Source organism: Dendrobates tinctorius, unplaced genomic scaffold (assembly GCF_039654945.1).
Source record: "Dendrobates tinctorius isolate UK_male_01 unplaced genomic scaffold, ASM3965494v1 ptg000125l, whole genome shotgun sequence".
Classification (NCBI taxonomy): Eukaryota; Metazoa; Chordata; class Amphibia; order Anura; family Dendrobatidae; genus Dendrobates; species Dendrobates tinctorius.
Window position 1 is genome coordinate 22626941 of NW_027361793.1, and position 25049 is coordinate 22651989.

Here is a 25049-nt window from a genome sequence, read left to right on the forward strand (position 1 = left end):
ATAGCAAAAACCAGCGTTTTGAATGAAGAATCACATTTCTTGGTAGAATCATGCAGGATTAAAATTTTTGATGGTTTTTTACTCCTCTCAACAGCCCAAACAAGTTTCTAAAAGGATGAGTTTGCAACTACTTTACTTTTGGAGAAAATTCAAAACATTCATTATTCAATAGGGCCCAAACTATCAAAAACCAGCGGTTTGAATGAACACATTTCTTGGTAGAATCATGCAGGACTGAAATTTTTGATGTTTTTCTACTCCTCTCATGAGCCCAAACAAGTCTCTAAAAGCATGAGTTTGCAACTACTTTACTTTTGGAGAAAATTCAAAACATTCACTATTCAATAGAGCCCAATAGCAAAAATCAGGTTTTGAATGAAGAATCACATTTCTTGGTAAAATCATGCAGGATTGAAATTTTTGATGGTTTTTTACTCCTCTCAGCAGCCCAAACAAGTTTCTAAAAGGATGAGTTTGCAACTACTTTACTTTTGGAGAAAATTCAAAACATTCATTATTCAATAGGGCCCAAACTATCAAAAACCAGCGGTTTCAATGAACACACATTTCTTGGTAGAATCATGCAGGACTGAAATTTTTGATGTTTTTCTACTCCTCTCATGAGCCCAAACAAGTCTCTAAAAGCATGAGTTTGCAACTACTTTACTTTTGGAGAAAATTCAAAACATTCATTATTCAATAGAGCCCAATAGCAAAAACCATGGTTTTGAATGAAGAATCACATTTCTTGGTAGAATCATGCAGGATTGAAATTTTTGATGGTTTTTTACTCCTCTCAACAGCCCAAACAAGTTTCTAAAAGGATGAGTTTGCAACTACTTTACTTTTGGAGAAAATTCAAAACATTCATTATTCAATAGGGCCCAAACTATCAAAAACCAGCGGTTTGAATGAACACATTTCTTGGTAGAATCATGCAGGACTGAAATTTTTGATGTTTTTCTACTCCTTTCATGAGCCCAAACAAGTCTCTAAAAGCAAGAGTTTGCAACTACTTTACTTTTGGAGAAAATTCAAAACATTCACTATTCAATAGAGCCCAATAGCAAAAATCAGGTTTTGAATGAAGAATCACATTTCTTGGTAAAATCATGCAGGATTGTAATTTTTGATGGTTTTTTACTCCTCTCAACAGCCCAAACAAGTTTCTAAAAGGATGAGTTTGCAACTACTTTACTTTTGGAGAAAATTCAAAACATTCATTATTCAATAGGGCCCAAACTATCAAAAACCAGCGGTTTCAATGAACACACATTTCTTGGTAGAATCATGCAGGACTGAAATTTTTGATGTTTTTCTACTCCTCTCATGAGCCCAAACAAGTCTCTAAAAGCATGAGTTTGCAACTACTTTACTTTTGGAGAAAATTCAAAACATTCATTATTCAATAGAGCCCAATAGCAAAAACCATGGTTTTGAATGAAGAATCACATTTCTTGGTAGAATCATGCTGGATTGAAATTTTTGATGGTTTTTTACTCCTCTCAACAGCCCAAACAAGTTTCTAAAAGGATGAGTTTGCAACTACTTTACTTTTGGAGAAAATTCAAAACATTCATTATTCAATAGGGCCCAAACTATCAAAAACCAGCGGTTTCAATGAACACACATTTCTTGGTAGAATCATGCAGGACTGAAATTTTTGATGTTTTTCTACTCCTCTCATGAGCCCAAACAAGTCTCTAAGAGCATGAGTTTGCAACTACTTTACTTTTGGAGAAAATTCAAAACATTCATTATTCAATAGAGCCCAATAGCAAAAACCAGCGTTTTGAATGAAGAATCACATTTCTTGGTAGAATCATGCAGGATTGAAATTTTTGATGGTTTTTTACTCCTCTCAACAGCCCAAACAAGTTTCTAAAAGGATGAGTTTGCAACTACTTTACTTTTGGAGAAAATTCAAAACATTCATTATTCAATAGGGCCCAAACTATCAAAAACCAGCGGTTTCAATGAACACACATTTCTTGGTAGAATCATGCAGGACTGAAATTTTTGATGTTTTTCTACTCCTCTCATGAGCCCAAACAAGTCTCTAAAAGCATGAGTTTGCAACTACTTTACTTTTGGAGAAAATTCAAAACATTCATTATTCAATAGAGCCCAATAGCAAAAACCAGCGTTTTGAATGAAGAATCACATTTCTTGGTAGAATCATGCAGGATTGAAATTTTTGATGGTTTTTTACTCCTCTCAACAGCCCAAACAAGTTTCTAAAAGGATGAGTTTGCAACTACTTTACTTTTGGAGAAAATTCAAAACATTCATTATTCAATAGGGCCCAAACTATCAAAAACCAGCCGTTTCAATGAACACACATGTCTTGGTAGAATCATGCAGGACTGAAATTTTTGATGTTTTTCTACTCCTCTCATGAGCCCAAACAAGTCTCTAAAAGCATGAGTTTGCAACTACTTTACTTTTGGAGAAAATTCAAAACATTCACTATTCAATAGAGCCCAATAGCAAAAATCAGGTTTTGAATGAAGAATCACATTTCTTGGTAGAATCATGCAAGATTGAAATTTTTGATGGTTTTTTACTCCTCTCAACAGCCCAAACAAGTTTCTAAAAGGATGAGTTTGCAACTACTTTACTTTTGGAGAAAATTCAAAACATTCATTATTCAATAGAGCCCAATAGCAAAAACCATGGTTTTGAATGAAGAATCACATTTCTTGGTAGAATCATGCAGGATTGAAATTTTTGATGGTTTTTTACTCCTCTCAACAGCCCAAACAAGTTTCTAAAAGGATGAGTTTGCAACTACTTTACTTTTGGAGAAAATTCAAAACATTCATTATTCAATAGGGCCCAAACTATCAAAAACCAGCGGTTTGAATGAACACATTTCTTGGTAGAATCATGCAGGACTGAAATTTTTGATGTTTTTCTACTCCTTTCATGAGCCCAAACAAGTCTCTAAAAGCAAGAGTTTGCAACTACTTTACTTTTGGAGAAAATTCAAAACATTCATTATTCAATAGAGCCCAATAGCAAAAATCAGGTTTTGAATGAAGAATCACATTTCTTGGTAAAATCATGCAGGATTGTAATTTTTGATGGTTTTTTACTCCTCTCAACAGCCCAAACAAGTTTCTAAAAGGATGAGTTTGCAACTACTTTACTTTTGGAGAAAATTCAAAACATTCATTATTCAATAGGGCCCAAACTATCAAAAACCAGCGGTTTCAATGAACACACATTTCTTGGTAGAATCATGCAGGACTGAAATTTTTGATGTTTTTCTACTCCTCTCATGAGCCCAAACAAGTCTCTAAAAGCATGAGTTTGCAACTACTTTACTTTTGGAGAAAATTCAAAACATTCATTATTCAATAGAGCCCAATAGCAAAAACCATGGTTTTGAATGAAGAATCACATTTCTTGGTAGAATCATGCTGGATTGAAATTTTTGATGGTTTTTTACTCCTCTCAACAGCCCAAACAAGTTTCTAAAAGGATGAGTTTGCAACTACTTTACTTTTGGAGAAAATTCAAAACATTCATTATTCAATAGGGCCCAAACTATCAAAAACCAGCGGTTTCAATGAACACACATTTCTTGGTAGAATCATGCAGGACTGAAATTTTTGATGTTTTTCTACTCCTCTCATGAGCCCAAACAAGTCTCTAAAAGCATGAGTTTGCAACTACTTTACTTTTGGAGAAAATTCAAAACATTCATTATTCAATAGAGCCCAATAGCAAAAACCAGCGTTTTGAATGAAGAATCACATTTCTTGGTAGAATCATGCAGGATTGAAATTTTTGATGGTTTTTTACTCCTCTCAACAGCCCAAACAAGTTTCTAAAAGGATGAGTTTGCAACTACTTTACTTTTGGAGAAAATTCAAAACATTCATTATTCAATAGGGCCCAAACTATCAAAAACCAGCGGTTTCAATGAACACACATTTCTTGGTAGAATCATGCAGGACTGAAATTTTTGATGTTTTTCTACTCCTCTCATGAGCCCAAACAAGTCTCTAAAAGCATGAGTTTGCAACTACTTTACTTTTGGAGAAAATTCAAAACATTCACTATTCAATAGAGCCCAATAGCAAAAATCAGGTTTTGAATGAAGAATCACATTTCTTGGTAGAATCATGCAAGATTGAAATTTTTGATGGTTTTTTACTCCTCTCAACAGCCCAAACAAGTTTCTAAAAGGATGAGTTTGCAACTACTTTACTTTTGGAGAAAATTCAAAACATTCATTATTCAATAGGGCCCAAACTATCAAAAACCAGCGGTTTCAATGAACACACATTTCTTGGTAGAATCATGCAGGACTGAAATTTTTGATGTTTTTCTACTCCTCTCATGAGCCCAAACAAGTCTCTAAAAGCATGAGTTTGCAACTACTTTACTTTTGGAGAAAATTCAAAACATTTATTATTCAATAGGGCCCAAACTATCAAAAACCAGCGGTTTGAATCAACACACATTTCTTGGTAGAATCATGCAGGACTGAAATTTTTGATGTTTTTCTACTCCTCTCATGAGCCCAAACAAGTCTCTAAAAGCATGAGTTTGCAACTACTTTACTTTTGGAGAAAATTCAAAACATTCATTATTCAATAGAGCCCAATAGCAAAAACCAGCGTTTTGAATGAAGAATCACATTTCTTGGTAGAATCATGCAGGATGGAAATTTTTGATGGTTTTTTACTCCTCTCAACAGCCCAAACAAGTTTCTAAAAGGATGAGTTTGCAACTACTTTACTTTTGGAGAAAATTCAAAACATTCATTATTCAATAGGGCCCAAACTATCAAAAACCAGCGGTTTCAATGAACACACATTTCTTGGTAGAATCATGCAGGACTGAAATTTTTGATGTTTTTCTACTCCTCTCATGAGCCCAAACAAGTCTCTAAAAGCATGAGTTTGCAACTACTTTACTTTTGGAGAAAATTCAAAACATTCATTATTCAATAGAGCCCAATAGCAAAAACCAGCGTTTTGAATGAAGAATCACATTTCTTGGTAGAATCATGCAGGATTGAAATTTTTGATGGTTTTTTACTCCTCTCAACAGCCCAAACAAGTTTCTAAAAGGATGAGTTTGTAACTACTTTACTTTTGGAGAAAATTCAAAACATTCATTATTCAATAGGGCCCAAACTATCAAAAACCAGCGGTTTGAATGAACACATTTCTTGGTAGAATCATGCAGGACTGAAATTTTTGATGTTTTTCTACTCCTCTCATGAGCCCAAACAAGTCTCTAAAAGCATGAGTTTGCAACTACTTTACTTTTGGAGAAAATTCAAAACATTCACTATTCAATAGAGCCCAATAGCAAAAATCAGGTTTTGAATGAAGAATCACATTTCTTGGTAAAATCATGCAGGATTGAAATTTTTGATGGTTTTTTACTCCTCTCAACAGCCCAAACAAGTTTCTAAAAGGATGAGTTTGCAACTACTTTACTTTTGGAGAAAATTCAAAACATTCATTATTCAATAGGGCCCAAACTATCAAAAACCAGCGGTTTCAATGAACACACATTTCTTGGTAGAATCATGCAGGACTGAAATTTTTGATGTTTTTCTACTCATCTCATGAGCCCAAACAAGTCTCTAAAAGCATGAGTTTGCAACTACTTTACTTTTGGAGAAAATTCAAAACATTCATTATTCAATAGAGCCCAATAGCAAAAACCAGCGTTTTGAATGAAGAATCACATTTCTTGGTAGAATCATGCAGGATTGAAATTTTTGATGGTTTTTTACTCCTCTCAACAGCCCAAACAAGTTTCTAAAAGGATGAGTTTGCAACTACTTTACTTTTGGAGAAAATTCAAAACATTCATTATTCAATAGGGCCCAAACTATCAAAAACCAGCGGTTTCAATGAACACACATTTCTTGGTAGAATCATGCAGGACTGAAATTTTTGATGTTTTTCTACTCCTCTCATGAGCCCAAACAAGTCTCTAAAAGCATGAGTTTGCAACTACTTTACTTTTGGAGAAAATTCAAAACATTCATTATTCAATAGAGCCCAATAGCAAAAACCAGCGTTTTGAATGAAGAATCACATTTCTTGGTAGAATCATGCAGGATTGAAATTTTTGATGGTTTTTTACTCCTCTCAACAGCCCAAACAAGTTTCTAAAAGGATGAGTTTGCAACTACTTTACTTTTGGAGAAAATTCAAAACATTCATTATTCAATAGGGCCCAAACTATCAAAAACCAGCGGTTTGAATGAACACATTTCTTGGTAGAATCATGCAGGACTGAAATTTTTGATGTTTTTCTACTCCTCTCATGAGCCCAAACAAGTCTCTAAAAGCATGAGTTTGCAACTACTTTACTTTTGGAGAAAATTCAAAACATTCACTATTCAATAGAGCCCAATAGCAAAAATCAGGTTTTGAATGAAGAATCACATTTCTTGGTAGAATCATGCAAGATTGAAATTTTTGATGGTTTTTTACTCCTCTCAACAGCCCAAACAAGTTTCTAAAAGGATGAGTTTGCAACTACTTTACTTTTGGAGAAAATTCAAAACATTCATTATTCAATAGGGCCCAAACTATCAAAAACCAGCGGTTTCAATGAACACACATTTCTTGGTAGAATCATGCAGGACTGAAATTTTTGATGTTTTTCTACTCCTCTCATGAGCCCAAACAAGTCTCTAAAAGCATGAGTTTGCAACTACTTTACTTTTGGAGAAAATTCAAAACATTCATTATTCAATAGAGCCCAATAGCAAAAACCAGCGTTTTGAATGAAGAATCACATTTCTTGGTAGAATCATGCAGGATTGAAATTTTTGATGGTTTTTTACTCCTCTCAACAGCCAAAACAAGTTTCTAAAAGGATGAGTTTGCAACTACTTTACTTTTGGAGAAAATTCAAAACATTCATTATTCAATAGGGCCCAAACTATCAAAAACCAGCGGTTTCAATGAACACACATTTCTTGGTAGAATCATGCAGGACTGAAATTTTTGATGTTTTTCTACTCCTCTCATGAGCCCAAACAAGTCTCTAAAAGCATGAGTTTGCAACTACTTTACTTTTGGAGAAAATTCAAAACATTCATTATTCAATAGGGCCCAAACTATCAAAAACCAGCGGTTTGAATCAACACACATTTCTTGGTAGAATCATGCAGGACTGAAATTTTTGATGTTTTTCTACTCCTCTCATGAGCCCAAACAAGTCTCTAAAAGCATGAGTTTGCAACTACTTTACTTTTGGAGAAAATTCAAAACATTCATTATTCAATAGAGCCCAATAGCAAAAACCAGCGTTTTGAATGAAGAATCACATTTCTTGGTAGAATCATGCAGGATGGAAATTTTTGATGGTTTTTTACTACTCTCAACAGCCCAAACAAGTTTCTAAAAGGATGAGTTTGCAACTACTTTACTTTTGGAGAAAATTCAAAACATTCATTATTCAATAGGGCCCAAACTATCAAAAACCAGCGGTTTCAATGAACACACATTTCTTGGTAGAATCATGCAGGACTGAAATTTTTGATGTTTTTCTACTCCTCTCATGAGCCCAAACAAGTCTCTAAAAGCATGAGTTTGCAACTACTTTACTTTTGGAGAAAATTCAAAACATTCATTATTCAATAGAGCCCAATAGCAAAAACCAGCGTTTTGAATGAAGAATCACATTTCTTGGTAGAATCATGCAGGATTGAAATTTTTGATGGTTTTTTACTCCTCTCAACAGCCCAAACAAGTTTCTAAAAGGATGAGTTTGTAACTACTTTACTTTTGGAGAAAATTCAAAACATTCATTATTCAATAGGGCCCAAACTATCAAAAACCAGCGGTTTGAATGAACACATTTCTTGGTAGAATCATGCAGGACTGAAATTTTTGATGTTTTTCTACTCCTCTCATGAGCCCAAACAAGTCTCTAAAAGCATGAGTTTGCAACTACTTTACTTTTGGAGAAAATTCAAAACATTCACTATTCAATAGAGCCCAATAGCAAAAATCAGGTTTTGAATGAAGAATCACATTTCTTGGTAGAATCATGCAGGATTGAAATTTTTGATGGTTTTTTACTCCTCTCAACAGCCCAAACAAGTTTCTAAAAGGATGAGTTTGCAACTACTTTACTTTTGGAGAAAATTCAAAACATTCATTATTCAATAGGGCCCAAACTATCAAAAACCAGCGGTTTCAATGAACACACATTTCTTGGTAGAATCATGCAGGACTGAAATTTTTGATGTTTTTCTACTCCTCTCATGAGCCCAAACAAGTCTCTAAAAGCATGAGTTTGCAACTACTTTACTTTTGGAGAAAATTCAAAACATTCATTATTCAATAGAGCCCAATAGCAAAAACCAGCGTTTTGAATGAAGAATCACATTTCTTGGTAGAATCATGCAGGATTGAAATTTTTGATGGTTTTTTACTCCTCTCAACAGCCCAAACAAGTTTCTAAAAGGATGAGTTTGCAACTACTTTACTTTTGGAGAAAATTCAAAACATTCATTATTCAATAGGGCCCAAACTATCAAAAACCAGCGGTTTCAATGAACACACATTTCTTGGTAGAATCATGCAGGACTGAAATTTTTGATGTTTTTCTACTCCTCTCATGAGCCCAAACAAGTCTCTAAAAGCATGAGTTTGGGGGCGTGGCCTGAGCATGAAGGAGTGAGGACGTGTTTGCTCGGGGCTCCTGCTCATCTGCCTGTGATAAGCGACATAGAAGCGACAGAAATCTTTCAAACAAGAATTTTTATCTGCTATAAGAATCCGGATGTTATTGGGATCGTTTTGACACCAAGAACGTGAGAATTAAGCCAGAAACAGCGGAGCTACAGCTATAAAGAAGAGGCGGGGGTGTTTTCCCGCGCTGGACAGAGCGGGAGAGCCGGCGGCTAAGCTTGCAGGAGCAGGAGAAAGAGAGATAGCTTGAAAGACTGTCTATCTCCCGGAGACCTGCCTTTGAGGCTGGGAGGGTTGGTGGACAGCCAGATTCTTGGAGACCGAGGTCAGTGTTATATACTGCCGCTGCTGCCTGCCTGCCGAAGAGGAGAGAGGCCTATGAGAGGAGCGCCTTGAAGATCAAAGGAACCGGACTCTTCCCTTATCCTGTGAAGGGGAGGAAAACGCTGATAGGGAGAAGAGAACTGTCGCTGCATATTGATACGGAGGTGGAGAAGGTACGGAGCTGCAGGACTTGGAGCGTGACATCAGCAGCTGCTGCATTTACAGACCCGCCGCGGTTTTTCAGGTGCGGTACTTCAGTGGTGGTCGGGATCCTGTGGGAGCCTGTTGGAGGTGATTTGGGGCCACATTTGGAACAGTTTAAGCCCTGGCACACCAGGATACGTGGAGGATTGGAAAAGTTATAGCTTAAAATCCTCGGCGGGGCTCATAGAAGCAGGAGGGTGATTGACAGCGGCTGCTGGCGCTTGCCTCCTGCGGTTGCCGGCGCTTGGTCCTGACATAGCTCCTGGACTTTTGGGAGTTTCTGGAGATTTGGTTCTGGTTTTGGCTTGGAGCTGAGACGGAGAAGGAGGACGGAGCTACAAGACTTGGAGCCTAACATCAACGGGTGCCGCATTCATAGACCCGCCGCGGTTTTTTCGGGAACGGTGCAACGGTCGTGGTCCGGATCATCGGGGAGCCTGTTGGAGGAGGTCTGGGATTACGTTTGGAGTGATTTGAGCCCTGGTATACCGGAATCCATTGAAGATTGGAGGAGATCTAGCCTAAAATCCTCGGCGGGGTTAGAAGCATAGAAGAAGGAAGTGATTGACAGCGGCTTCCGACGCTTGGACCCGCTGTGGCCCTTGGACTTCTGGGCTCTTCTGGAGATCGGACCTTTGCAGACAACTTGTTTTTCGGACCCTGAAAGACATCGAGGTTCGAAGAGGATCTGCTATAAGTATCTCTTGGGGGTCTTTCACCGTGGCTGCAGCGCTTTGGTGGAAGATTTATGAAGCCTTCATGTCCTATCTGTTTATCTATTAGAGTAAGTGGAGTACAAATTGGATATCTGCTGGTATTAGTCTATAATCTAGTTTTATCTGGTCACATTAGAAAATATAGTTGATTGAGGAAGCAAAGGGGTGAATTACATATACAGATATAGAAAATCGGCTTTTTCTATTGTCTCATATATATATATATATATATATTAATATTGTTGTTACTGTCTGGGGAAAGGCGTGGGGAGGATTTTGTGAAGTTGCTCCAAAAGTTTTTGGAGCTCAATTAAAAATTTGGTCATAGGGGGAAGGATCAGATATACAGTAACCTGCTGATAATTGGCAAATTTGATGTCTCTCCAATACTCTTGCTAATTTGGGGAGGAGAAAGGGGGAGATCTTGGTTTAGCTCTGTTAATTTTTTTTTTTTTTAAAGAAAGTAGAAAAATTAAAGAGGCAGCAGGTTTATACTTTATTAACAGTACTAAAGTATTTCATATGTACAGAAGACGGCTGTTTATGAGAAAAATTTACACCAATTGTTATTGTGCTGTTGTAAAACTCTGATAAGTTTTCTGACCCTTTTTTTAGTACTAATTAATAACTATTAAGGATAGCCATACTAAAATTTGGTATCAATACTCTGTAAATTAAGCCACTTCAGTTGATATGATGGCAGGAGGGGGAGCTAAATTTAAATCTGTTTTTAAACTTAATGAACCTTCCGCAAATAAAAATCAAAAGGGAAAACAAAATCAAAATAAGTCATATAATAGGACCTTTGAAGATTTACCTAATCTACTAAGTCCTATTAAATCAAGGTCTCCATTAAAAAGAGACCCACAGAATACTCAACCTCCCATAACGCCCCCAAATAAACCTTCAAAGAAGGAAGTAGAAAGTAAAAATTTAGACTTAAATCCTCCCATACAGATTCCCATAAATAAGGAACTTAATCTCGAGGAAATGGACACTTCTAGGTCTACCAAAAGAAAAGGTCCTAACTCAAGGGACGATGAAAGGAGATCGATTACAGCTGGAGCTGAGGATAATTCAGATTATTCCTCACCGGACAGCAGTCCTAATAGACAGCGTTCTAAAAAAGATCGTTCGTTATCACCACAGATTTCACAAAAAGGATTCGCTCCCATTGAACCAGATGAACTCCTAGCTTCCGAGAAAGGAGTGACAGAAGGTTTTATGGCCAGATTCTGTAAAATGTTTAATGAATCTATTACTCGGGGGTTTGAAGATCAGAATAAGACACTTAGCGAAATAAGTAAAACCTTTACCCAGAGATTAGAAAAGAGTGAAAATAGAATCTTGGTAGTTGAAAACAAAACGGATACCTTACTCAAACAGAACTCCGAACTCAAAATGGAATTACAGACACTGAAGACTAAGTTGATGGATGTGGAGGATAGAAGTAGGAGGAACAACCTTAAAATTAGAGGCATCCCTGAGAATATTTTGCAGGATGACCTTTTGGGATACACAAAAACTATATTTAGAAAGGCTCTTCCTGACTTACCGGTCTCGGAATTTAGGATTGATAGAATTCATCGCATTCCCCGTCCTAGAGGCCTGTCCGTTGATAAGCCAAGAGACACTATCCTTCATATGCACTATTATGAAACTAAGGAAAAAATATTATCTTACATTAGAGATAGTGGAAGTTTTCCAGATCCCTACGCCAACATAAAGGTTTTCGGAGATTTTTCCAAGGCAACTATGGATTTTAGGAGATCTTTTAGAGAAGTAAACGCAAAAATAAAGGATCTTGGGATCTCGTACAGATGGGGCTTCCCTGCTAAACTTTTGGTCTGGTATAGAGAGAAAACAATTCCTTTTTTCACGCCAGATGAAGCTATGTTATTTGTCCAATCATTTCAAGATGGTATTGGTTGAGCTTATTAGTAATAGGACATAGTTATTTTTTTTTTCTTTTCTCGTGCTACTCTCTTTGGTGCCTTCATGATCCTTAAAAATGGGAAGATTTCATAAAAATATAGGTGTTTGGGTAGAAGTGTTAACCACTTTTTTTTTAACCCCAAACTAGGTGAGAATCCTTCTAGATTGGATTCCTCCAGGGAAACTCATTTGAGTTTATTTTTGAATTTTTTTATTTCTGATTTTATTTGTTCTTTATACTTTATTTGTATTGTAGTTACATTTCTACTGTTTGGTACCGGTTGTGTGTTTATCAAAGGTCTCGCTTGGATTCGGTCTACCTTTTCTCTTGTATTAAAGTAGGAATAGCATGAAACTTAAAATTCTATCCTTTAATGTTAGGGGTTTAAATATCCCTTATAAGAGACATGCTCTATGGAAGGAAATTGAATACAATAAAGCAGACATTGTTTGTCTGCAAGAAGTTAAGTTTGCCAGGGGAAATCATCCTTATTTTCAGGATAAGAAATTCTCACACATGTTCCAATCTCTTCAAGGAAAAAAGAAAGCGGGGGTTATTACGCTCATAAAAAACAATATCCCATTTGAGTTGATAGAAGAATTTATAGACCCACAAGGGAGGTACCATATTTTAGTCTGCCATTTAAATCATACACTCTGCACAATAGTCAATATATATGCACCAAACAAAAAGACTATATCATATCTGAACAGGTTAATGGGCAAGATCGACAAAGTTAGGAGAGGGATGATTATACTCGCGGGAGATTTCAATATAGTCCCTGATAGCAAAATGGATTCCTCTTCTCTGGTCCGTTATAAAGCACCTTCCCTTAACAACTGGTTAGTTTCACATGAGTTCTTTGATATATTTCGCTGTTTGAACACTTCCTCACGCGAATATACCCACTACTCAGATACGCACAAGACATCGTCTAGAATAGATTTAATACTTACTGATGTTTTTGCTATCTCCAAATTTAAAAGTGTCAATATTTTGGGGAAATCTATATCGGATCATGTTCCCATTATAGCGGAATTTGAAATAGGAGCATACTCAGAAAATACATTCCTTTGGAAGGCCAATTCTTCTCTGTTTAAAAATCCGGAACATAGAACAATTATTTCAGATACAATTTCCAATTTTTTTAAAGAAAATGATATTGATGATGTGAACCAGTTTATTCTCTGGAACGCCCATAAGGCAGTGTTGAGGGGACACTTAATCCAACTTTCATCCAAATTAAAGAAAATTAGGAGACAGAAAATTAAAAACCTCCAATCTCAAATAAAATTAAAAGAGGATTCTCAACATAGTTTATCGGTTTCATCTTCGGAGGTCCAATTAGAAATCTTGAAATTAAGACAAGAATTGAAAATTTTAATTATGACTGAATATGACGCGGCTATCAAAAACTCGAAATTCAAACTTTATTCATCTATTAATAAACCGACTGCTTATATGATGAGAAGATTTAAACAAGATAGGATTAGTAAGAGGATAATTAGAGTCAAATCCAATAGTGGGGATATCAAAACTCATCCTTCTGACATTGCGAACATCTTCGCAGATTATTTTCAAGGTCTGTACAATCTATCTACAGATTCTGATACACCGCAACCCGATATTACATCGATAGGTGCATTCTTAGATAAACTAAATCTTCCCCAGATTGATTCTCTGGACTTAGACCATATAAATAGGCCTATCTCCACAGATGAAATCGTTGATGCAATCAATAAACTTAAGGCTCAGAAGTCACCAGGGCCTGATGGATTCATTAATGAGTATTATAAGACTTTTCAACAGCTTTTGACTCCCCATTTGGTAAATGTATTTAATTTGGCTTCCTGTCAGGGTTCCTTCCCAAAGGAAATGTTGGAAGCGACTATAGTTATGATACCTAAGGAAGGGGGGGACCCTGATAGGGTTCAAAGTTACAGGCCAATCTCACTTATCAATGGGGATGTCAAGTTATACTCAAAAATATGGGCCGAGAGACTAAAGAAGATTCTACCTTCCTTAGTTAAAGATGACCAGATTGGATTCGTTGAGAGTCGCCAGGCGTCTGATGGGACCAGAAGGATTTTGAATATATTGAACGATGCAAAGTTTTCTACTGTTCCTTCGGTTCTGGTCACATTAGACGCCGAGAAAGCTTTTGATAGGCTAGATTGGAACTATCTTGGAAGGGTACTTTTGAAGTTTGGATTTAATGATACATTCATATCCTCGATTATGGCCTTATATTCAGAACCATGCGCAAAAGTTTATACTAATAACCACCTGTCAAAGTTATTTTCTATCTCAAATGGTACGAGACAGGGGTGTCCCCTTTCCCCACTTCTATTTGTTTTAGCAATAGAACCATTAGCAGAAAAAATTAGATCTAACCCAAATATCCATGGCCTAGAAATGTTACAGCGTTCTTTTAAAATTAGTTTGTTCGCAGATGACATAGTATTGACTCTTTTAGATCCAGAGATTTCTATTGCGGCATTGATGGTAGATTTGAAGGAATTCTCGAATATTTCATATTTTAAAATCAATCACTCAAAGTCAAAGATTCTGTCTTTTAATTTAAATTATCAGGAAAAAGAGCGGCTTGAGAGTCTTTCAAACTTCTCAGGAAAAGAGGAAGAAGTCAGATATTTAGGGATAATATTGACAAATAAATTCCAGTCAATTATCCCACTCAATATCAATAACCTAATCAAAACTATTACTATAGACTTTACAAATTTTAAGCGAATTACTCTATCCTTATTTGGAAGGATACTGGCTGTAAAGTCTTTTATTTTGCCTAAAATATTATATTTATTCAGAACCCTACCTGTTAATATCCCATCGGCCCATTTGTCTAAAATCCAAGCGTTAATTAACTCTTTTATTTGGGATGATAAAAAACCCAGAATTGCCTCAAACGTTCTTTATAAAAACAAAGAAAATGGAGGTTTGGGATTGCCGAATATTACGGCATATTACCAAGCCTTGTTAATTAAAGCCAGTCTCCTTTGGTTTAAACAAACTAAGTCTCCGGCGTGGGTGGTTTTAGAAGAGAATCAAAGTAACAATAACCTACTTTATAATATTTTCTATAATAATATTCTTGGCTATAAGCAAAATTTACCTTCACACCCCATATTTCAAGCTATACTTTTGGCCTGGAAAAGTTTTATTCGGCCGGGAAGGAATTGGAATAAAATAAGACAATTGAATAATATACCGTTATCCTTATTATCAATCATTTACAAGCTTTCAATTCCAGATATTTGGTCTACATGCAACATTAAGAAAATAGGAGACTTGTATAATGGGACTTTCCTTTCATTTAGCGAAATTAAATTAAAGTTTAATCTCCCTTCTTCAGAAATCTTTTTCTTTATTGTTCTTAAAGATCATATTAAAAAACTCATTAACCTTAAACCACTAAATTTGGATATATTGGCTTTATTCATGGGAAACTTAGAAAAGAGAAGCGTCTGGAATTTAAAAAACATATACAAAATTTTTAATAGAGATACAGTTATATTAAAAACGACATTTATGAAACGCTGGGAGACTGACTTAAACATAACTCCTTCATTAGAACAATGGCAAGATGCTCTCAAACTTTCTTATACCTCAACAATCTCGATGTCGTTACGTGAATCGTACTACAAAATAGTCACAAGATGGTATTATACTCCATCGAGATTGTTTTTTATAAATCGTGGCACTTCCAACTTATGCTGGAGAGAGTGTGGATCGGTAGGGAATTTATTCCACATATTCTGGGGATGCCCAAACCTTAGAAGCTTATGGAGAGAGGTTTCGGCTCATATAAATACATTTTTAGGTAGAAGGTTAGATATATCTCCCTGTATGGCTCTTTTGCTCCTAGATCTGGAACATCTAGATTTTTCATCGAACCTTATGATAGCACACATTCTATTAGTAGTGAAAAACTCCATAGCAGCACATTGGAGGAAAATTGATCCTCCAAAATTTGATGATATACTCCATAATCTTTTGGTCCACAGTGCACTAGAAAGGCGCTTTGCTTTACAAAACAATTATCTGGTCAAGTACAATAAGAAATGGGGCGCATGGAATAAGCTCTTTATTACTTAACTGGTACCTTTAGAAATCTGTTCTTAGGTCTTGACGAATCCAAGTGAGACTATACTTCATACTTCATATTTCACATTTTAGAGTCTGGTGCTTAGTTTTAAGTATAGCTTTAAATTAGAATTTAGCTTAAGTTTTGGATAATGATCCTTGGCTTCACGCCATTGTTTAAATGTACTGACATTTCTTATATTCATGTATAAACAAGGTACTCTCATTGAGTTTTCTATTGTATTCCCTTCCCTTCCTTTCCTCTGTTACCCTCCCTATTTCCCCTTCCTTTTATGTTTGTTTAAAACTTGGAAAATTCTAATAAAAATTATTGGAAAATAAAAGCATGAGTTTGCAACTACTTTACTTTTGGAGAAAATTCAAAACATTCATTATTCAATAGGGCCCAAACTATCAAAAACCAGCGGTTTGAATCAACACACATTTCTTGGTAGAATCATGCAGGACTGAAATTTTTGATGTTTTTCTACTCCTCTCATGAGCCCAAACAAGTCTCTAAAAGCATGAGTTGCAACTACTTTACTTTTGGAGAAAATTCAAAACATTCACTATTCAATAGAGCCCAATAGCAAAAATCAGGTTTTGAATGAAGAATCACATTTCTTGGTAAAATCATGCAGGATTGAAATTTTTGATGGTTTTTTACTCCTCTCAACAGCCCAAACAAGTTTCTAAAAGGATGAGTTTGCAACTACTTTACTTTTGGAGAAAATTCAAAACATTCATTATTCAATAGGGCCCAAACTATCAAAAACCAGCGGTTTCAATGAACACACATTTCTTGGTAGAATCATGCAGGACTGAAATTTTTGATGTTTTTCTACTCCTCTCATGAGCCCAAACAAGTCTCTAAAAGCATGAGTTTGCAACTACTTTACTTTTGGAGAAAATTCAAAACATTCATTATTCAATAGAGCCCAATAGCAAAAACCAGCGTTTTGAATGAAGAATCACATTTCTTGGTAGAATCATGCAGGATTGAAATTTTTGATGGTTTTTTACTCCTCTCAACAGCCCAAACAAGTTTCTAAAAGGATGAGTTTGCAACTACTTTACTTTTGGAGAAAATTCAAAACATTCATTATTCAATAGGGCCCAAACTATCAAAAACCAGCCGTTTCAATGAACACACATGTCTTGGTAGAATCATGCAGGACTGAAATTTTTGATGTTTTTCTACTCCTCTCATGAGCCCAAACAAGTCTCTAAAAGCATGAGTTTGCAACTACTTTACTTTTGGAGAAAATTCAAAACATTCATTATTCAATAGAGCCCAATAGCAAAAACCAGCGTTTTGAATGAAGAATCACATTTCTTGGTAGAATCATGCAGGATTGAAATTTTTGATGGTTTTTTACTCCTCTCAACAGCCCAAACAAGTTTCTAAAAGGATGAGTTTGCAACTACTTTACTTTTGGAGAAAATTCAAAACATTCATTATTCAATAGGGCCCAAACTATCAAAAACCAGCGGTTTGAATGAACACATTTCTTGGTAGAATCATGCAGGACTGAAATTTTTGATGTTTTTCTACTCCTCTCATGAGCCCAAACAAGTCTCTAAAAGCATGAGTTTGCAACTACTTTACTTTTGGAGAAAATTCAAAACATTCACTATTCAATAGAGCCCAATAGCAAAAATCAGGTTTTGAATGAAGAATCACATTTCTTGGTAGAATCATGCAAGATTGAAATTTTTGATGGTTTTTTACTCCTCTCAACAGCCCAAACAAGTTTCTAAAAGGATGAGTTTGCAACTACTTTACTTTTGGAGAAAATTCAAAACATTCATTATTCAATAGGGCCCAAACTATCAAAAACCAGCGGTTTGAATCAACACACATTTCTTGGTAGAATCATGCAGGACTGAAATTTTTGATGTTTTTCTACTCCTCTCATGAGCCCAAACAAGTCTCTAAAAGCATGAGTTTGCAACTACTTTACTTTTGGAGAAAATTCAAAACATTCATTATTCAATAGAGCCCAATAGCAAAAACCAGCGTTTTGAATGAAGAATCACATTTCTTGGTAGAATCATGCAGGATGGAAATTTTTGATGGTTTTTTACTCCTCTCAACAGCCCAAACAAGTTTCTAAAAGGATGAGTTTGCAACTACTTTACTTTTGGAGAAAATTCAAAACATTCATTATTCAATAGGGCCCAAACTATCAAAAACCAGCGGTTTCAATGAACACACATTTCTTGGTAGAATCATGCAGGACTGAAATTTTTGATGTTTTTCTACTCCTCTCATGAGCCCAAACAAGTCTCTAAAAGCATGAGTTTGCAACTACTTTACTTTTGGAGAAAATTCAAAACATTCATTATTCAATAGAGCCCAATAGCAAAAACCAGCGTTTTGAATGAAGAATCACATTTCTTGGTAGAATCATGCAGGATTGAAATTTTTGATGGTTTTTTACTCCTCTCAACAGCCCAAACAAGTTTCTAAAAGGATGAGTTTGTAACTACTTTACTTTTGGAGAAAATTCAAAACATTCATTATTCAATAGGGCCCAAACTATCAAAAACCAGCGGTTTGAATGAACACATTTCTTGGTAGAATCATGCAGGACTGAAATTTTTGATGTTTTTCTACTCCTCTCATGAGCCCAAACAAGTCTCTAAAAGCATGAGTTTGCAACTACTTTACTTTTGGAGAAAATTCAAAACATTCACTATTCAATAGAGCCCAATAGCAAAAATCAGGTTTTGAATGAAGAATCACATTTCTTGGTAAAATCATGCAGGATTGAAATTTTTGATGGTTTTTTACTCCTCTCAACAGCCCAAACAAGTTTCTAAAAGGATGAGTTTGCAACTACTTTACTTTTGGAGAAAATTCAAAACATTCATTATTCAATAGGGCCCAAACTATCAAAAACCAGCGGTTTCAATGAACACACATTTCTTGGTAGAATCATGCAGGACTGAAATTTTTGATGTTTTTCTACTCCTCTCATGAGCCCAAACAAGTCTCTAAAAGCATGAGTTTGCAACTACTTTACTTTTGGAGAAAATTCAAAACATTCATTATTCAATAGAGCCCAATAGCAAAAACCAGCGTTTTGAATGAAGAATCACATTTCTTGGTAGAATCATGCAGGATTGAAATTTTTGATGGTTTTTTACTCCTCTCAACAGCCCAAACAAGTTTCTAAAAGGATGAGTTTGCAACTACTTTACTTTTGGAGAAAATTCAAAACATTCATTATTCAATAGGGCCCAAACTATCAAAAACCAGCCGTTTCAATGAACACACATGTCTTGGTAGAATCATGCAGGACTGAAATTTTTGATGTTTTTCTACTCATCTCATGAGCCCAAACAAGTCTCTAAAAGCATGAGTTTGCAACTACTTTACTTTTGGAGAAAATTCAAAACATTCATTATTCAATAGAGCCCAATAGCAAAAACCAGCGTTTTGAATGAAGAATCACATTTCTTGGTAGAATCATGCAGGATTGAAATTTTTGATGGTTTTTTACTCCTCTCAACAGCCCAAACAAGTTTCTAAAAGGATGAGTTTGCAACTACTTTACTTTTGGAGAAAATTCAAAACATTCATTATTCAATAGGGCCCAAACTATCAAAAACCAGCGGTTTCAATGAACACACATTTCTTGGTAGAATCATGCAGGACTGAAATTTTTGATGTTTTTCTACTCCTCTCATGAGCCCAAACAAGTCTCTAAAAGCATGAGTTTGCAACTACTTTACTTTTGGAGAAAATTCAAAACATTCATTATTCAATAGAGCCCAATAGCAAAAACCAGCGTTTTGAATGAAGAATCACATTTCTTGGTAGAATCATGCAGGATTGAAATTTTTGATGGTTTTTTACTCCTCTCAACAGCCCAAACAAGTTTCTAAAAGGATGAGTTTGCAACTACTTTACTTTTGGAGAAAATTCAAAACATTCATTATTCAATAGGGCCCAAACTATCAAAAACCAGCGGTTTGAATGAACACATTTCTTGGTAGAATCATGCAGGACTGAAATTTTTGATGTTTTTCTACTCCTCTCATGAGCCCAAACAAGTCTCTAAAAGCATGAGTTTGCAACTACTTTACTTTTGGAGAAAATTCAAAACATTCACTATTCAATAGAGCCCAATAGCAAAAATCAGGTTTTGAATGAAGAATCACATTTCTTGGTAGAATCATGCAAGATTGAAATTTTTGATGGTTTTTTACTCCTCTCAACAGCCCAAACAAGTTTCTAAAAGGATGAGTTTGCAACTACTTTACTTTTGGAGAAAATTCAAAACATTCATTATTCAATAGGGCCCAAACTATCAAAAACCAGCGGTTTCAATGAACACACATTTCTTGGTAGAATCATGCAGGACTGAAATTTTTGATGTTTTTCTACTCCTCTCATGAGCCCAAACAAGTCTCTAAAAGCATGAGTTTGCAACTACTTTACTTTTGGAGAAAATTCAAAACATTCATTATTCAATAGAGCCCAATAGCAAAAACCAGCGTTTTGAATGAAGAATCACATTTCTTGGTAGAATCATGCAGGATTGAAATTTTTGATGGTTTTTTACTCCTCTCAACAGCCCAAACAAGTTTCTAAAAGGATGAGTTTGCAACTACTTTACTTTTGGAGAAAATTCAAAACATTCATTATTCAATAGGGCCCAAACTATCAAAAACCAGCGGTTTCAATGAACACACATTTCTTGGTAGAATCATGCAGGACTGAAATTTTTGATGTTTTTCTACTCCTCTCATGAGCCCAAACAAGTCTCTAAAAGCATGAGTTTGCAACTACTTTACTTTTGGAGAAAATTCAAAACATTCATTATTCAATAGGGCCCAAACTATCAAAAACCAGCGGTTTGAATCAACACACATTTCTTGGTAGAATCATGCAGGACTGAAATTTTTGATGTTTTTCTACTCCTCTCATGAGCCCAAACAAGTCTCTAAAAGCATGAGTTTGCAACTACTTTACTTTTGGAGAAAATTCAAAACATTCATTATTCAATAGAGCCCAATAGCAAAAACCAGCGTTTTGAATGAAGAATCACATTTCTTGGTAGAATCATGCAGGATTGAAATTTTTGATGGTTTTTTACTCCTCTCAACAGCCCAAACAAGTTTCTAAAAGGATGAGTTTGCAACTACTTTACTTTTGGAGAAAATTCAAAACATTCATTATTCAATAGGGCCCAAACTATCAAAAACCAGCGGTTTGAATGAACACATTTCTTGGTAGAATCATGCAGGACTGAAATTTTTGATGTTTTTCTACTCCTCTCATGAGCCCAAACAAGTCTCTAAAAGCATGAGTTTGCAACTACTTTACTTTTGGAGAAAATTCAAAACATTCACTATTCAATAGAGCCCAATAGCAAAAATCAGGTTTTGAATGAAGAATCACATTTCTTGGTAGAATCATGCAAGATTGAAATTTTTGATGGTTTTTTACTCCTCTCAACAGCCCAAACAAGTTTCTAAAAGGATGAGTTTGCAACTACTTTACTTTTGGAGAAAATTCAAAACATTCATTATTCAATAGGGCCCAAACTATCAAAAACCAGCGGTTTCAATGAACACACATTTCTTGGTAGAATCATGCAGGACTGAAATTTTTGATGTTTTTCTACTCCTCTCATGAGCCCAAACAAGTCTCTAAAAGCATGAGTTTGCAACTACTTTACTTTTGGAGAAAATTCAAAACATTCATTATTCAATAGGGCCCAAACTATCAAAAACCAGCGGTTTGAATCAACACACATTTCTTGGTAGAATCATGCAGGACTGAAATTTTTGATGTTTTTCTACTCCTCTCATGAGCCCAAACAAGTCTCTAAAAGCATGAGTTTGCAACTACTTTACTTTTGGAGAAAATTCAAAACATTCATTATTCAATAGAGCCCAATAGCAAAAACCAGCGTTTTGAATGAAGAATCACATTTCTTGGTAGAATCATGCAGGATGGAAATTTTTGATGGTTTTTTACTCCTCTCAACAGCCCAAACAAGTTTCTAAAAGGATGAGTTTGCAACTACTTTACTTTTGGAGAAAATTCAAAACATTCATTATTCAATAGGGCCCAAACTATCAAAAACCAGCGGTTTCAATGAACACACATTTCTTGGTAGAATCATGCAGGACTGAAATTTTTGATGTTTTTCTACTCCTCTCATGAGCCCAAACAAGTCTCTAAAAGCATGAGTTTGCAACTACTTTACTTTTGGAGAAAATTCAAAACATTCATTATTCAATAGAGCCCAATAGCAAAAACCAGCGTTTTGAATGAAGAATCACATTTCTTGGTAGAATCATGCAGGATTGAAATTTTTGATGGTTTTTTACTCCTCTCAACAGCCCAAACAAGTTTCTAAAACGATGAGTTTGTAACTACTTTACTTTTGGAGAAAATTCAAAACATTCATTATTCAATAGGGCCCAAACTATCAAAAACCAGCGGTTTGAATGAACACATTTCTTGGTAGAATCATGCAGGACTGAAATTTTTGATGTTTTTCTACTCCTCTCATGAGCCCAAACAAGTCTCTAAAAGCATGAGTTTGCAACTACTTTACTTTTGGAGAAAATTCAAAACATTCACTATTCAATAGAGCCCAATAGCAAAAATCAGGTTTTGAATGAAGAATCACATTTCTTGGTAAAATCATGCAGGATTGAAATTTTTGATGGTTTTTTACTCCTCTCAACAGCCCAAACAAGTTTCTAAAAGGATGAGTTTGCAACTACTTTACTTTTGGAGAAAATTCAAAACATTCATTATTCAATAGGGCCCAAACTATCAAAAACCAGCGGTTTCAATGAACACACATTTCTTGGTAGAATCATGCAGGACTGAAATTTTTGATGTTTTTCTACTCCTCTCATGAGCCCAAACAAGTCTCTAAAAGCATGAGTTTGCAACTACTTTACTTTTGGAGAAAATTCAAAACATTCATTATTCAATAGAGCCCAATAGCAAAAACCAGCGTTTTGAATGAAGAATCACATTTCTTGGTAGAATCATGCAGGATTGAAATTTTTGATGGTTTTTTACTCCTCTCAACAGCCCAAACAAGTTTCTAAAAGGATGAGTTTGCAACTACTTTACTTTTGGAGAAAATTCAAAACATTCATTATTCAATAGGGCCCAAACTATCAAAAACCAGCCGTTTCAATGAACACACATGTCTTGGTAGAATCATGCAGGACTGAAATTTTTGATGTTTTTCTACTCATCTCATGAGCCCAAACAAGTCTCTAAAAGCATGAGTTTGCAACTACTTTACTTTGGAGAAAATTCAAAACATTCATTATTCAATAGAGCCCAATAGCAAAAACCAGCGTTTTGAATGAAGAATCACATTTCTTGGTAGAATCATGCAGGATTGAAATTTTTGATGGTTTTTTACTCCTCTCAACAGCCCAAACAAGTTTCTAAAAGGATGAGTTTGCAACTACTTTACTTTTGGAGAAAATTCAAAACATTCATTATTCAATAGGGCCCAAACTATCAAAAACCAGCGGTTTCAATGAACACACATTTCTTGGTAGAATCATGCAGGACTGAAATTTTTGATGTTTTTCTACTCCTCTCATGAGCCCAAACAAGTCTCTAAAAGCATGAGTTTGCAACTACTTTACTTTTGGAGAAAATTCAAAACATTCATTATTCAATAGAGCCCAATAGCAAAAACCAGCGTTTTGAATGAAGAATCACATTTCTTGGTAGAATCATGCAGGATTGAAATTTTTGATGGTTTTTTACTCCTCTCAACAGCCCAAACAAGTTTCTAAAAGGATGAGTTTGCAACTACTTTACTTTTGGAGAAAATTCAAAACATTCATTATTCAATAGGGCCCAAACTATCAAAAACCAGCGGTTTGAATGAACACATTTCTTGGTAGAATCATGCAGGACTGAAATTTTTGATGTTTTTCTACTCCTCTCATGAGCCCAAACAAGTCTCTAAAAGCATGAGTTTGCAACTACTTTACTTTTGGAGAAAATTCAAAACATTCACTATTCAATAGAGCCCAATAGCAAAAATCAGGTTTTGAATGAAGAATCACATTTCTTGGTAGAATCATGCAAGATTGAAATTTTTGATGGTTTTTTACTCCTCTCAACAGCCCAAACAAGTTTCTAAAAGGATGAGTTTGCAACTACTTTACTTTTGGAGAAAATTCAAAACATTCATTATTCAATAGGGCCCAAACTATCAAAAACCAGCGGTTTCAATGAACACACATTTCTTGGTAGAATCATGCAGGACTGAAATTTTTGATGTTTTTCTACTCCTCTCATGAGCCCAAACAAGTCTCTAAAAGCATGAGTTTGCAACTACTTTACTTTTGGAGAAAATTCAAAACATTCATTATTCAATAGAGCCCAATAGCAAAAACCAGCGTTTTGAATGAAGAATCACATTTCTTGGTAGAATCATGCAGGATTGAAATTTTTGATGGTTTTTTACTCCTCTCAACAGCCCAAACAAGTTTCTAAAAGGATGAGTTTGCAACTACTTTACTTTTGGAGAAAATTCAAAACATTCATTATTCAATAGGGCCCAAACTATCAAAAACCAGCGGTTTCAATGAACACACATTTCTTGGTAGAATCATGCAGGACTGAAATTTTTGATGTTTTTCTACTCCTCTCATGAGCCCAAACAAGTCTCTAAAAGCATGAGTTTGCAACTACTTTACTTTTGGAGAAAATTCAAAACATTCATTATTCAATAGGGCCCAAACTATCAAAAACCAGCGGTTTGAATCAACACACATTTCTTGGTAGAATCATGCAGGACTGAAATTTTTGATGTTTTTCTACTCCTCTCATGAGCCCAAACAAGTCTCTAAAAGCATGAGTTTGCAACTACTTTACTTTTGGAGAAAATTCAAAACATTCATTATTCAATAGAGCCCAATAGCAAAAACCAGCGTTTTGAATGAAGAATCACATTTCTTGGTAGAATCATGCAGGATGGAAATTTTTGATGGTTTTTTACTCCTCTCAACAGCCCAAACAAGTTTCTAAAAGGATGAGTTTGCAACTACTTTACTTTTGGAGAAAAT